Below are 15,028 nucleotides of genomic sequence, written 5' to 3'. Positions count from 1 at the left end.
ATTCCCCACCAAGCAAAGGTGACCGAAGACATGGGTGTAAGTGCAGTCTTCATATCACCATTTAAAGCCTACTAAGCGACATGGTTTAGACAATCTGTTACCATAAGGACCTACCAACATTGTGCATTTGTACAGAGCTGTCTATGCTTTCAGCAGTGCCTTTAACTTGATACATTTAAAATTATTTCCTTTATATGATAGATAAAAAGAGATTGACATAATGATCCCATGTTATGTTGGTCTGGTTTATTGCATGACTTGCTACACCAGGTATCAGATGATAACTTGTGCACGCAATGGTCGCATACGCACAGATGCCTACAGTCACACACAAACAGATATGCACTAAGAAGTTATTCATTATGTTTCGTTGGGGCTTGTTGTTTTGGGGAATAAAAGCAGCACTTTCATGTTGCATAGCACACAGTCTGTGATGCTGCCACAGCTGAAGCTCGCTGCTGTGCTGCCCTCAGAATCTGTCACACTAGCTGCGCACTGCCATTCACACAGGGCATGCGTTAGGTCTTTGAAAATCACATGTGCAGCACAACTGAGAGTCTGGCTAAAATTTTAAATATGAAGCATTTATTAGTGAACCAGTGCCTGTCTCTTGGTCTGTCTATCTATCGATCTAATCTACTCCATCTATCTTCCAGCTGCCCTTATCCGGGTGCTCTCATGGCCAATTCCGTAACTGGTATTGGGCGTAAGGCATACCACTGGAAGAGTAGACGCCACCTTTGGTGCAACGTGCTAGGCATGCTCACGTGGTCATAGCAGCTGCTTAGTCTGTTTCGTGAGTACCAGAGCGAGCTGAAAACAAACCTTCAGAATGCCACCTGCGCTGTAATTCTGAGTGAGTGGGGAGGTTTTCCCGCTGTTGCTGTGCGCTCGACAACACTTGAAAGAAAGCACTACATTATGTAGCCACTGTCTTTGAAGGAGTTTTGTATAGTAGGCCAATGCTCAATGCAGGGCGTACACTATGGAGCCTGCTGCCAGCTTTCACATGTGTCCGCAGGGTAAGAAGGTGCATGAATCTGCGATTGAAAAACTTAGAAATCGTAAACAGCTATTGGCCCCAACAGGCACGTGCATCCAGCACTTCCGAAAGGAAGATTTCTGCTTTGACGTGGGGCTGCGATGTTCGGTGAGTAGCAGAAAGCACTCACTGAGACTCGCCTGTGAACACTACCTAGCTAATGATGCTTTTCTCCCGCTAGGTGGCCCATACGTTTCTTACCTCAATATCGCCCCGAGCTGATCGGCTTGTAATTTTTCAATTTCTTGATGTCCCGTTTCGTTCAAACACTTATTTGCAAAGCATGATTACAACAAAAAAGGATATACAGAAGAGGGTCCCTCGGTTATGAGACCATACCATGACCCCCTGCACATGATTAGTGGATACAAATTACAAATAGGTACATAAGCTAATTGTACCGAAAACAAAAAAACTTACATTAATACAAGACATTGACAAACAAAGCTTATAAGTACATAAAACTGTATAGTAATGCCACACATAATTCATTAAGGCAATGTTTACGTTCTTCAAAGATTTCAGTACACTCACAGTAAAGAGGCACTGTATATACAAACTGGCCAGTTTTTCAAGAACAGTGTGCCCCCGTCTTTAAACAGATCTGCTGTTACCTGGCGTGTTATCGCAGAGCAGTGCAATTACATTTTATGCTTTTCCTCGCCACAGCCGTCTGGCACTGCTGAAAAATTCCTGGGCTGCATTTTTTTACCAATGGCAGACAGCTGATGGCGGCACAGGGCACAAGAAAACTAATAGCATCACTCTACACTAACACCCCTGATCATAACCGGCTGCTTTGCCCCCCTGCATTCCCTCTAAGGCTTTCTTTCCTTCATGTTAAAGCTGCTTTAGACACAAAAAAAGAAGACGCACACCAAGAGAAGATGATAGGACAGGGCACCACTCACAGCTGCTTTAATTCCCAGAAACCACACACACATATGTACCATCAATTCGCGCCTGCGCAACAAACATCCATTTGAAGATCAGGGGCAATACAATAACACATGCTCAATAAACTTTTTCTCGGCTTTATATAACACTACTGATGTATCACTAACACACAAACTGTCTTGCTTTCTTATGTAAAAAGCTTCCATTAATTCTCTTGCTTTTGTGTCTTTGCTCCTGGCAAAATCGTCTCTAGGGGTATGTGTTTTTTTTTTGCATGAAGCGGTTTTAACATGAACAGGTACCAATTCTTTTAACAAGAAATTTTCGTTCCTTCATCTGCCATTGCTGGTGAGATTCCTCTGGACTGCTACTACTACTATTACTACCATTGTTGTCCTGGCTGATCTCTATAGAACATCATGGCTGCTTTGACTACCTTATACATATTGGTAGTGAAATTGCCTTGCCTTTCTCTTAGTGCATACACCTGGTTTTTGCCTGTGCCCAATTCACTGCTTTTAGGCTTCTTCTGTTCTTTACAGCATCTTCAATTCTTTCCATATTGCACCTTCTTATGTTGGCTACCTTACTCGTTTACTGTCTATTGGGTTGGAGGCTTTCATGCTTTGGTGTTTCTTCATGTGGCAGTAAACAACCTCGTGGTCCAAAATTTCTGATGGAGAGACAAATGCGCACTTGTACGATGTGAACATGTTGCTGCAAGAATTTTGCGAATAAGTGCTGTAATAAGGAAGGCTCTCTCTACATGAAAGTGCCCATTAAGTTTTGGACATTGCTATTGCAGATCGCATATATTGATGCAACGAGAATATCAGTATCTTCCTTGTTGTACATCTCTAAAATATCTTTGAACATAGCCATTTCCATCTTGAAGTGGTACATCCTTTGGTCATCTTGCTGTGTTGCTTCTGAAATGCCAATAAAAGTTACAATGCGGAAAGCTCACTTTTGTTGTTTATTTGAAGACATCATTCAAAGTGCATACCCTGACTCACTTAAATTTGTATTGACCTAGCACATGTACTGAAACAAGTGCACGAGGTGCCCAAGAAGAAATAAGGGCCACAAGATTAGCAACATTTCAGTCTGCAATCAGAACAAGTATTCGAAGACATTCCCCAGGGCTGTGAAATAAAACCATGTTTAGAAGAACAGAGAGCTGAGCTAGTTGGTAAGTATTCATTCTTAAAGACAGGGCGTGCAAAGACAGGGCGGCCACTATCACTGAATGTTTAAAGAAGTCCGTTAAGTTTGAGTATGGTTGCAGAAAGCAATGAGAACAAAACATGTCGTAGGTATTCCGTACCTTCATTGCATTTCCCACAGGCTAAAGAAAGTGGGAAGTAGATACAGCGTTAATGTTGTTTTTACGGCTGCCAATAAGCTAGGTAAGATTTGTGCACTGTGCAGTGAAAAAATGAGCGAGTAATAGACAAGATGCGGAATAACATTTGTTTTGTAAAACACGCCAACAAAGTCACTGATTGCTGTACAGGTGTGGTTTATAAGGTTCCCTTTAGCTACGGCTGCTTCTACGTAGGACAGATGGGCCGCTGTGTTAACCAGAGATTATTGGAACATAAAATATTGTTAAGCTAAGGCTCAACTTCTAATCTGTCTTTACATTGTCGAGAGTGTAAGTCCACGTCAAAATTCGATAAATACGCAGTTTTGTACAGGCATATGAATGAAGAAACTCGTCTAATGATCGAGGCATGGCATATCGATAATAGTGGTAGCACATGCATGAGCTAATTGTCTATTAACTTGCATAACGAATAAATCAAGTGCCTTAACAGTTATCTTTCACGTATACCCCCTCACGTGCCGGATTGAAAAGTTCGTCTGTTGCATCAGCATGCGCAGATAAGTTTTCATGCCTTTTTTTCCACCAATGTGTGCCTTTGCAGTTGTTAGTCGGCATTTGTGGTGTCTTGACTTCTTTCTTGTGTCCGTGTTTGCATGCCCTGTCTTTTAGAGTGAAAATCATGTTGTGCATCAGCCTTGGTAACAGCAGCATGCTAGAACACACACTGCGTGTTAAAGTGTTCCTGAAACACTTTTCCAAGTAATCATATAATGGCTTATCAGTTTATTGCCTCATGAATCTATTGGCGCAAAACTTTTTCAAACCAGTAAAGAATGAGAATGAGCGGAGTTACAGATGACACGGTACTAAAAAGTTAGCCACCTCGAGGTACAATGACAATAATGACGTCTGTGCAGGCTAGATGAGTCTTTCGATGACGTACCAGTATAGGGCACAGGCTGTGATACAACCTAAGTGTCACTGCTGCAGGTAGTGGTACCACTGTGATTTGCTTGTTTCAAGATAAGTTGTATACTGCTGTAAAAGTGGCCAGCTTGTTTTGATCTTTGTAAGTGTACACAATGATCACTGCAGATCATTATGTACGCTTACAAAGTACCACCAAAGCAGTAAAGATTGCATAGGATTGCCAGACACCCCACTCTGATTTCTGGAGTAAATTATTTCTTCTGGCAACAATCACCAAGAGGTAACCTAAGTTTGAAGACCTTTATCATATTAGTATATTTTGTAGTAACAGGTCGGTTTCACCAAAAAAAGCTACTGTAAGGTGCATGAATACTGCAAAGTTTCGATACTGATAAAAGTGACAAGCAAGAAAATCTTAGTCGAAAATCTATAGGATATAATGCTTGAGCGCTCAAGATTGACCTGTATACAAAGATTGTGATAATCGCGAGCCATATATGCCCGAATGCACAGCCATCCAATAAAGTATTGCAACACTTACTTAAATATGCAGATGCTTCAGCTTAATGTGAAAATACTATAGCCATTTCCTGGTAAGGATACAGCTGTATATTTTATGCACGTTATAGTGCAGCCACACCATGCACATTTAGAATTCTGAAATGTAGAGTGTGTATACAACCATACAATGTATTGAATTGTACTGTATGCCCCCCTCACCCTATGCCTCTTACGGGGCCTGTGAGGTATTCTCAAATAAATAAATAATCAGGTGCCTTCTAAAGTTGAAAATTGCACATAGTAAAAGAAAGTAGTGGAACGACAGATGTAGAATTTAAATAAACGTAATTTTTCACTTTTTTGTGTTTACTAATGTGGGCTGATTCTATGATTTTTTTAACGTTGCATGAAGCCTTTAAAGGATACTCTGCTCATGAAAAAGTTGTCATAAGAGGTCATGAACCACCGCTTGGTGAAAAAATGTAGTCTTGGTGAGAAAACATAGTCAACAAGAGTTGGAAAGTTGGTAGATCATTAGAAACAACTGTTGCAGCGTGAACTTGACACAAAATCAAAATAAGGCACGAACAAGCGCTGCGTTTTCTTTTGTCCTTGTGTTGAGTTCGCGCTGCAAGCATTTGTTTTTTTGCTCAGAAAACACATCCTGCGGAAAGCAGACACCGCTATGAAAAGCTCAGCCAAGCCTCTCAGTCATGCGCAACAAGGAGAGATTAGAAGTGGAGTGTGAAATTGCCATTTTCACAGACACCCTCTTTTCATACAGGGGGCTGTGCTCATTCTCTTCGCAGCTGTCGGCACCTGCTGTTTCATGTTGAACAACACATAACAGGCCAATATCCCACATAAATAAAGAGCGGCATTTGGATAAGATGCATTTCTTGCCACCAGGTGCTGCCACATGCTGGCACGGTGCTCTATAGTAGCCACACTCATGCACAGGGATAACGACAGCAAAGGGCAATCGTATTTTATCATGCATGCTCAAGCTCATGACGTGAATTCTTTCCTCTATGCCATCCCTCCATGTGTACCTTCGAGCAAGCTCGTCGAGGTGAGAGAAGAGAGGAAGCACTGAAAGCGTGTGACAAATCCCTGTAACTCTATTCGTTCTTGATGAATTCAAGAATTTTTTGCGGCAATCGATTCGCGAGGCCCGATACTGAGGTCATTCGATGATTACTTGGAAAAGTGGTTCAGGAGCCCCTTAAAGAATGCAGCAGTGGAACACTGCAAATTGTAATGGTAACTGCCCGCTTTCTTGCAACTGTGCAAGCTGCTTTACACCAGAATGATATGTGCTTTGAGCAAGTTTCTAAAGGAAGTGATATCAACCATTGCAGTCAGTGTTCTTTGAAATCTGTTGCATCTAAAGGTAAACCATTGCGATTAAAGGGTGTATGCGTGCATGCTATTACCAGTCAGCACAGTTTTATTCACAGTTGTACGTGGGCTGTTTGAACCAGGTGGCGTCTTTGCTAGGACAAAACTAGAGTTAATGTATATACCTTTAGGTAGCAGAGTTGCGCATCTGTCTTCCAAACGCCGCTAGCAACCATGCCTTGCGGAGAAGCTGACGCTCGGGCCAATTCTTGTATTTTTCGATGGCACCGCTGCAGAGAACTGGATTGACACTAGTCATTCACGGTAAAGTTAATCACCGGTCTTCGACACGCCAAACATGTCGATCGGTGACCCGGTAGGCATGTCGCCTGCAAAAATGGAGTGCGTCTTCGCTGCATAGCTGTGGTTGCTAGCCAGACCTATGCGCAACTGCTACCTAAAGGTAGCATATACAGTAACTCTAGACAAAACTAAGGGAAACGACAGCTGTAATAATAGTGCAGCTGGTCTACCAGAAATACAGCAACTGCGTGCTTGTGCCAGTCAAAGTTTTGCAGGTAGATTCTAACGCAACAATATCTGGCAATGCAGAATTCACAGCACCACTCCACAGAGCTTGTAATGCAGAGAAGTGGCCATTTCCAGCTTAACGTTCTGCTTTGCCTTGGCTGATGCAGCAAATTATTTTAGCATTCTACACAAACCAGACAAATGGGACATTTTTCAGCAGCGCCCAAGGTCACAGGGAATACCTAAACTTTGCACAATGTTCCAATGTGCACTATCCTATGTGTTGTCTTGCCTATACAAATTGATGGTAGGACTGCATTACACCAAACGTGCTGCAATTGTTAGAAGAAGCACACTTGCAGCGAATAGAGGTACGTAATCAAAATGGTACAGTTAGCGCTAGACAGTTGCACTGAGCCCCATGTAATGTATTGGACAGATGGACTGTCGATCATCTACACGTGAAGTGTATCATGACATATCAAATGGCAGAGAACAACACGGACATGTACTAAACAGTAACTCTATTCCATTGAAGCATCCCTCGAGCAAAACAGCTGCACCGATCTGAAGCTGCCGTAACATAATTGCACCAAATCAAGTTTCGGGACTGAGGCCGTAGCGTCACGTAAATAATGAATTGTTGAATGCAGTTCCACCTCGACTACAACCGAGCTCGAGCTAAGCACTTGTACTGTGGATGCTCACACAGCGTGCAAATTCACAAAGGTACAGTTCGAAGGCGAACGGCACACAAACACATCACACCAGGCAGAAGGCCTGGCCCGCTTAACTCATTTGCTCCGTCGCGCGGTAGAAAACATCGCAGGACAGCGAATGCAACAACTTACCTTGGCGTGAGTTGACACCGGCGCGAAGCGCGTTCTCTGCTGGCCCTTGGCTGCCGATCCGGCTAGGGACAAGTGGAGCTAGGGGCGTTCTCCTCCTCAGTACCGTAGGCTCAAAAGCCGCTCCTAACCGGAGTTCTGCGACGTTTTTACGTCCTTTCGGCTAGGAGCCATGCGTTTCTACCATGACTGCGGGCACGGGAGCAACAAACGACAATCCCAAGTTTTCCGCCGCGGCCGTCCGGTGGCGCTGCCTGTTCGGTTCAAAGCTGCAGCGCACTAGCCCTATAGATGGAGGCTGAGAGCTGCCTCGAGTTTAACTGTTTCACTCTTAAAAGGCGTAGATGTCAGTAATTTATTACAGCCATTACACTTCTTGTCGTTAAAAGGGCGTTTAAAGGCTACAATCTCTGCATAATCAGTTTGATTGTCTTGTCATAATGTGCATGCTTTTCTTTTTTATAGTCTTGCCAAACTTACTCCCAAAGTCTCCAGCCTGGTGGCACGGGACAAAACTAATTTTCAGTGTTTTAGCAGGACTTATGTCGCAGTCATTCATTTACTCATTCACAAAGCTTTATTAGGAGTCCTGAAGCCCGGTCTTTTCAGACCGAGGCGGGCCGCGTCCACGTCGGCACCGTTAGGCCGAGCCTTATGGCGCCATCGTGAATCCTCTGGACAGCCCGTAGTTGATCTTGATACGAACAGCTGGTGGTCATCTTCTGCCAGTGAAGTCATTTTTTTTCGGGGTTGGCGAGAGTCGCGGGACAGCCCGCCAGCATGCGTCTGATTTCAATGATGCGATCGCATGCGTCACATTCTTTTCTAATTTCACTTTCGGGGTGAATTTTTTTAACAAAATACGGAGTGGGGTACGTCCCAGTTTGCTGTAAACGTAGCGTGACTGCCTGAGCCCTGTTCAACTTTACGTGTGGCAGTGATTGTTTTGTACCTACGTCCCAAGTAGTAGTATTTAGTGATCTCGTTGTAGGTTAGTAAGTTTTCTTTATGTCGCAATGACCGTACTTCAAATACCTTTGACGTGATTGCACCTCGACCATAATGTGAGTCATCTAACTAATCTGAAATACTGAGCTAAAGTGGCCATGGGTCGTTCGTGACCTAAGATAATGACAAAAGGTGTACTTGTTATAATGGGAGCCTCTCTTGCTTGTATTGACACAGAGGCGTTTACAGTCACTGCTATGCGGGTTGCTGCCGCCTAGGCGGGTGAGTAAACCGTGATTCTCTTGGAACACGTTCATCGGTATTTGGATCTTACAAATGCAAACGCGTGCACGAAAGCAGCGAGATCAAAATGCTCTTCGAAAGTGTGGATACCTCAAGAACATTGCGTATTGACGCACCGAGCTGCAGCCACTTTCTTCCCGAGTAAAACAAGTTTCTGAACAACTATGGGATTATCGCCTGTGCCAAATGGCCCGTACAAATTATTGATCGACGAGCTGTTTATACAGCAGCATGTTCAGCATACTCCGGTGCAAAAACAATCGCTGTGCAATACGATATTACGCGCCCTTCAAATACAATGCCTCAAGACAATTCACAGACATCACTAATCACGCAATACTCATCAAATATCATCATGGTAATTAATTGTTTCCGTGAAGTTCCCTGTTGGAGTATTACGCAAGGGACGAGAGCTAGAAAGCGTGGATTTACGCAATACTCCAGTAGTGGTCACTTATGCTTAGACTAACACTGGCGAATGAAAGATGATGATTTGGAAAATGTCTGTGTTACAGAGTATACGGGTTTCGAAGAGAAATTATCAGTGACCTAGTAAACAAACATTCGGTGCAGAAAATGAAAATAAAGAGCACCAATAGGGTAAGTAAAAATCAAAGAAACCTATGCGGTAAGAATAACATTGTGTCTATGACAATTGAAACAATAATGCTGGATCACGTTAACCCCTTAAGTGCCGATTGAATTAAAAAACGTTTTCCAAAATTGCCAAATTTTTACGACATGAAATGCTTCAGTAATGTGTTCAAAACAGAAAAGAACTTGCGAAAATGTTTTACAGCTTATAAAATGCTTTATTCATCATATTTCGCTCAGTCATGTAATACCCAGGCCCGTAGCCAGGAAAAGTAACAATTTCTCATGACGAGCTCAGCTCGTCATAAGCCTTTAAGGGGTTAAAAGGCGATTACATAGGTGTTATGCGATTGTGGAATTCCTGAAAGCGAAAGTGGATACTGCAGTAAGCGGTCACTGGAGACAACGAAAAAAGGTTGCGAGTGGCAGGTGAATAAATCACCGTACTGCTGGAGCGTCCTTTAGAATCATCTTGCCTGACTGGCAAATAGTGTACCTTCAGTGCGCAACAAACATTTATTGATACTGGTTAGTTCTGAAGCCGGTGTATGTCATTATTAGAGGTCACATACGCTGCTCTAGGAACCTTGAGGAAACACACTGCCTGAATGTACTTGCTGCTGCACGTGCGATACATGCACATAAACTCTTTAGGAACGCACGTAGCTTCCTGTAGATGCAGCAAAAAAAGGACAAACATTGCTTTCGAGAGTTTTCATGTTGTCTTTACAGTTATGGCTTCGGAGTTGGACAGATCGTAGAGAAGGAGCTGCGCTCACTGTCAGTTTAGTACGGGAGGTCTACGCAGCAGAAGTCTGAAGCAGATGTAAAAGGTGACAGAGCCGAGCCAGAAGCTAAGATCTCGGGGAACTCCTTTGGCTCCTAGGTGCTGCAGAATGGAGAAGAGGCTAAACCTTCGGATTTTGCTTTACTTTGAAGCTTGATAAGTGGCAGCCACAGTGCCGGACTTGATTCCTTTTTCGCCGAAGCCCAGCTTGTGAAGAATGCGCCGAAGAGAGAAGCCGACTGAGAGGCCCATCACTGCAGATCATGAAAGAAAAGACCACGTACGAAAGCTCGGCAATCAGAATTTCCCATGGTTTCTACGTAAAAGTTGCGGTGATCGATAATTAATCCAGTTAAGTCCCTAAAGTTCCTAAGTTGTAAACTCGAAACGTCTTTTTGCTCAGGTAGATTAATTGTTACCGCTCCTTTTCAGGGGCCGAGCAGCATTCAAGAAGGAAAAGATGGCTGATCCCTCCGTCATAGGAATCGGTATAACACGCAAGTGGAACGTGTCGTCACAGAAGTAGTTGATTGTTTATAGTGCATTGGCCTATGGGAGCTCGTACAATGTATATTGTTATTTGGCAAATATCGGACCGCTTGATGAGGACGCACCTAGGTTTACGCCTGGTGGCACATATCCGTACCGACGACCAACGCCCATGATCATGATTTAACCCTTGCGGTAGCTGAAGGTGTCAAGATGTACCAGGGCACCGCATATGGTGATTCCCGCGCAAAGATGGCATCAACAAGCACATAGTAAACACTGATACTCGATATGCACTCCTTGAAAGCGTCGTGAAACGCGAAGAGAAACGCGACGAGCGTCGTGTCTTCCCACAGGGTCAGCGGGGAACGCGGTGCGACAGCCAGGCGAGTGTCGGATAGCTATTTTCCTATATGGATGGATGCTATGAGGGAGGATTGGGCTAAAGCCGCCACTTCGCCGTTTGTGAAAGCGTTGACAAATTTACACTCCTCACCTTGGAAACGCGCTGAATGAGACAGTCGTAGCAACTGCGCGTTGGCGGAGATTATTGCAGAGGCAACAAAGTTCTTTTTTCAAACCTGATGGTACAAATGTCACCGCCCCGTTACAAAGGGGAAGCTCATAGCATCCATCCGTCCATCCCAGAGCAGTGTGATAGGAAAGGGTGAAAGATAAAAGGCGCGTCCATGTAGCCCCGTTATGTGTTTGGAGGTCGCTCAGTAGGCTAAACGCGCGCCAGCCATCGTCGCGGACCGAGAGGTCGTGGGTTCAGCTCCTGTCAACGGAACTTTTTCTCTTAGATTTTTTTTCTTTGCCATCTGATGGCGGTCATATTGCTTACATATTGCCGTGACGGAAATACGTCATGGAAGTCTTGGAGGACCGCGCCATAAATACATTAGTGTTAAAAAACAATTTTTCTATTATTGGAAACGAGAGACAGGGAGAGAGAAACGGATCTTTCTAGAAAAAACATAGGGCAGGAAGGGTAACCGCAGGTTACGAGTCTTGATGGCAACAATGCACTCGGAGATTGGGTAAGTGCAGAAAAGATGAGAAAAGACAAAACACAAGAGGAATAAGATCTTTCCTAGGGGCATAGTTTCTCGATCAGTTCTGTAGCTTTCAGAAAAACACACAAACGCTTCAAAGAAGTTCGCCCGACGATTGCTGGCACTTCTTTGTGTGCAAGTATTCAAGATGTACCCGTATTTCGTGGTTCCAGTTGGCAGTTCATAACTTTAGAGAGTGTTTGCTTCCACCTACGTCTAAAATAATGCCCTTACAATGAATTCTCAGAATTACGCCTTCGAGACACCTAATTTGAACAAACTTATGACATTTTCGTACACTTCCTTTAATAGTAGTAATAATAATAATAATAATAATAATAATAATAATAATAATAATAATAATAATAATAATAATAATAATAATAATAATAATATCATTATTATTGTTCTTATTAATAGTAGTAGTAGTAAAAAATACTACAATGGTTTCATTGTTGCTTCACACTGCACATGGCGAGGTTTGAGTGAACTGATTTGCTTTATTATGTGCGTCGCGTTTAGTTTAACAGCTCTTATTACTCGCTCCACAAGACATCCATTGCACATTGATTTTGTGAAGTGCATAACATCTACATACATTTTTTTTCTTCATTACTGCTCGTAACATTTTCTGAAATTTCGAGCACGAAATAACCTCTCACCTATGCTACCACGCTCGGAACACACAGGCATCAAACGATCCTAGTTACCCAGCGAAATTTCACAAAAATAAACGACAGATTTTCGTTATTAATGTTATTCAACGCCAAACAACGTACTCGACACTGCAATAGTAGGTATAAAAGGCAGTATAACTTACGGATCGAAAATAATAATACATTCCGGTAGTGAATCAACCACCTGAAAAAGAAGAAAAAATAGGGACGTCCAATGCTTATGTCGAACACTGGCGAGCCGTATTTAAGCTAGATAAGAAGGCATGTATTGGCTGGGGCCCTGCCGAGAAAGAACACACAGGGTCCCTTATGCGTTCACTTGAGACGACAAGAAGGCGAAAGCCACGTTCTTTCTCTTCTCCGTCGATGTATTGATCCTGCCCCGCCGCCCTGCTAAAGCTTTCTGCAACTAACACGGTTTCGCGCTGCCTAAAAGATCGGAGGCACCTCACCTGGTTTTGCATTGCCTCCTTGATTAGACAACCTTTGACCAAGTTAGATGTCATGTGATGGGGTCATCATAAGACGTTACGTCACGGGACGTCAAAGTATGACGTCATAATGATGTCACAAATTTTGGAGATCTGTGACGTCATCATGAAGTCATCACGTGATGATGCTTTTTGCATCAATCGTCCCGACGCTGCCGGTCAAATGTTGCGTTTGGTAAGGCATCTAAGGCTTTCGCCTTAATTATATGTTGAACTTGTGACGTGGCAAAACTCAGTATTTTAAATGGTCGTTTCGAAAGTGGGAAATAGTTTGCTTTAATCTTCTGTTTATGCGACTATAAAAAAACTTGCTATTATCTGCTTCATCAAAACAAAAATCTGACAATGATTTCTAAGCTTCTGCAGCTTCGTGAAGCTGGTGATATTTGTACACAGTTTATTCATTGATGGAGAGCCGACCAATCGTGCGCATATGAATGATGACGAGGACTTCCGAGATGATGACAGACGTGGTTTGTTTTAAACAATAATGATTTTGCTCATTTCGGATATGACCGCCCTCTCATCCGCTTCTTTAATGAAAACATCAAGTCGGAATTATTCCTACTTTGTCCTCGTCATGGAGCTAATCAAATGGCGCTACCTTCTGACTTCTTCTGGGTAGTCGTCCATTGCAACCCTTGCCTTTTCCGCTTCTCGCGTAGTTCGAGGCGTCGATGTTCGATGAGGACAGGATCAACGTCCACGAGCGCGTCAGCATCCAAACAGATGGGATCCTGTCAATATCGCAAATGTGGTGTTTAACATATTCACCGCAACTCAAGTATGGTTTATTGCTTTGGACACTCAAGAAAGTTGCTCAGCAGTTCTTACAGACATCGGCTTGCTGCGTACATCCCGTTATCCGAACAGGCGCAGACGTAATCGCAGCTTTAAAATAAGACTTCGTAGCTGGCAACTACACGACTCGAGCTAAGTTGCCCAAAGTCTCAAAAGTACCTCGGTTAATACGTTCTACCTCCTTTCCTTTAGCATGTGTCCACAGTTGAAGCAGTTATGAAGGAGTACCATCTCTTGGCATTGGTCAAAAGCCATTGCATCATCTACAACAGCTCATCTGTCTACGGAATGCAAATGTGACAATTTTTCGGCGAATCTTCCACCCGAAACGGCAGTCAATGTAACGTTGAATCAATTGACATCGTCAATACTTACCACCAAGGCGCAAGTTGGTTTCTCCGATAACGAACCCCATGTTCGATCCTGATGGCCAGTAAAGGGTTCGTGGCGGGTTGTTGTCCGAGCGCTGCCTCAGCACCTTCGCGGAGTCGACAGCTGGGCGAACAAATTGAAACTATAAAACATACATAAGTCTGTTGTGCCATATTGAGGTATATGCACCTATTTCAGGTGCGGGACACCTTAGGATCCCGGGCTGTCACCTCATGTCGTCGCTTGGCGTCCCGCTCAAAGTACAAAAAATATGTCAGGAAAGGTCGCTACAAGTCAAGTCAATACCAAAACAGGCCAAAAGGCGGCGCTACAAGTCAATCAATACCAAAATAGGTCAATAGAGGGTGCCACTGCATCACGAATCAAGGTTTCCTTTCCTGCTATCGTTGCCGAGTAGGCAGCACGTCTAGAACGCCAGCGCTTGCTTTCCCGTGAACGCCACCACCGCCGAAGAATTCGTCTGTCCGAGCCAGCGAAGCGATAGCGAAACGCCAGCACCGGGAGTCAGACGCAGATCTACGGAAGAGAGAAGCGGAGGCGAAACGCCAGCGATTTCGAGGGAACCCTCAACTTCAGAAGGCTCAGACGCAGCCTAGCGCGAACAAAGACAGGCGAACCCGCAGCTTCGACTCAGACAAACACGAGCCAAGCGTCAACACAGGCATGCGAATCCTCAGCTCTGCTCCGCAGTTTGTAGTTTTCACGGTGTGGAACTGGATCGATTTTTATGGTAGCACCAGTACGCATAAACTAACGGAATTATCAAGAAAAATTGAAGGGACGCGATGCGCATTCGTTATGACACCTCAGATCGGTTAGCGGCAGAGAGAAAGAGGAAGCTTTATGGAAATGGAAAAGTTTTCCAGATGGATGAATGCAGGTTGAGACCTTCTAGTCCAGGGTCGCAGTGGCCTCATTTGTCCTCCTCACCCGGTTTATGATAGACTGTTGTCCCACAAGGTCTGTGTCAGCCAGCTACACCTCCCATTTAGCACAAAATAAGGATTTACAATACCTGGAGCTTTCAGAGTTCACAAGCTGCCCATGACTAAGACGAGGTCACGGTTTAA

The sequence above is a fragment of the Rhipicephalus sanguineus genome, chromosome 3, assembly GCF_013339695.2.
Source record: "Rhipicephalus sanguineus isolate Rsan-2018 chromosome 3, BIME_Rsan_1.4, whole genome shotgun sequence".
Classification (NCBI taxonomy): domain Eukaryota; kingdom Metazoa; phylum Arthropoda; class Arachnida; order Ixodida; family Ixodidae; genus Rhipicephalus; species Rhipicephalus sanguineus.
The sequence above is the reverse complement of the archived record's forward strand: the minus strand, read 5'-3'. Positions refer to the sequence as shown.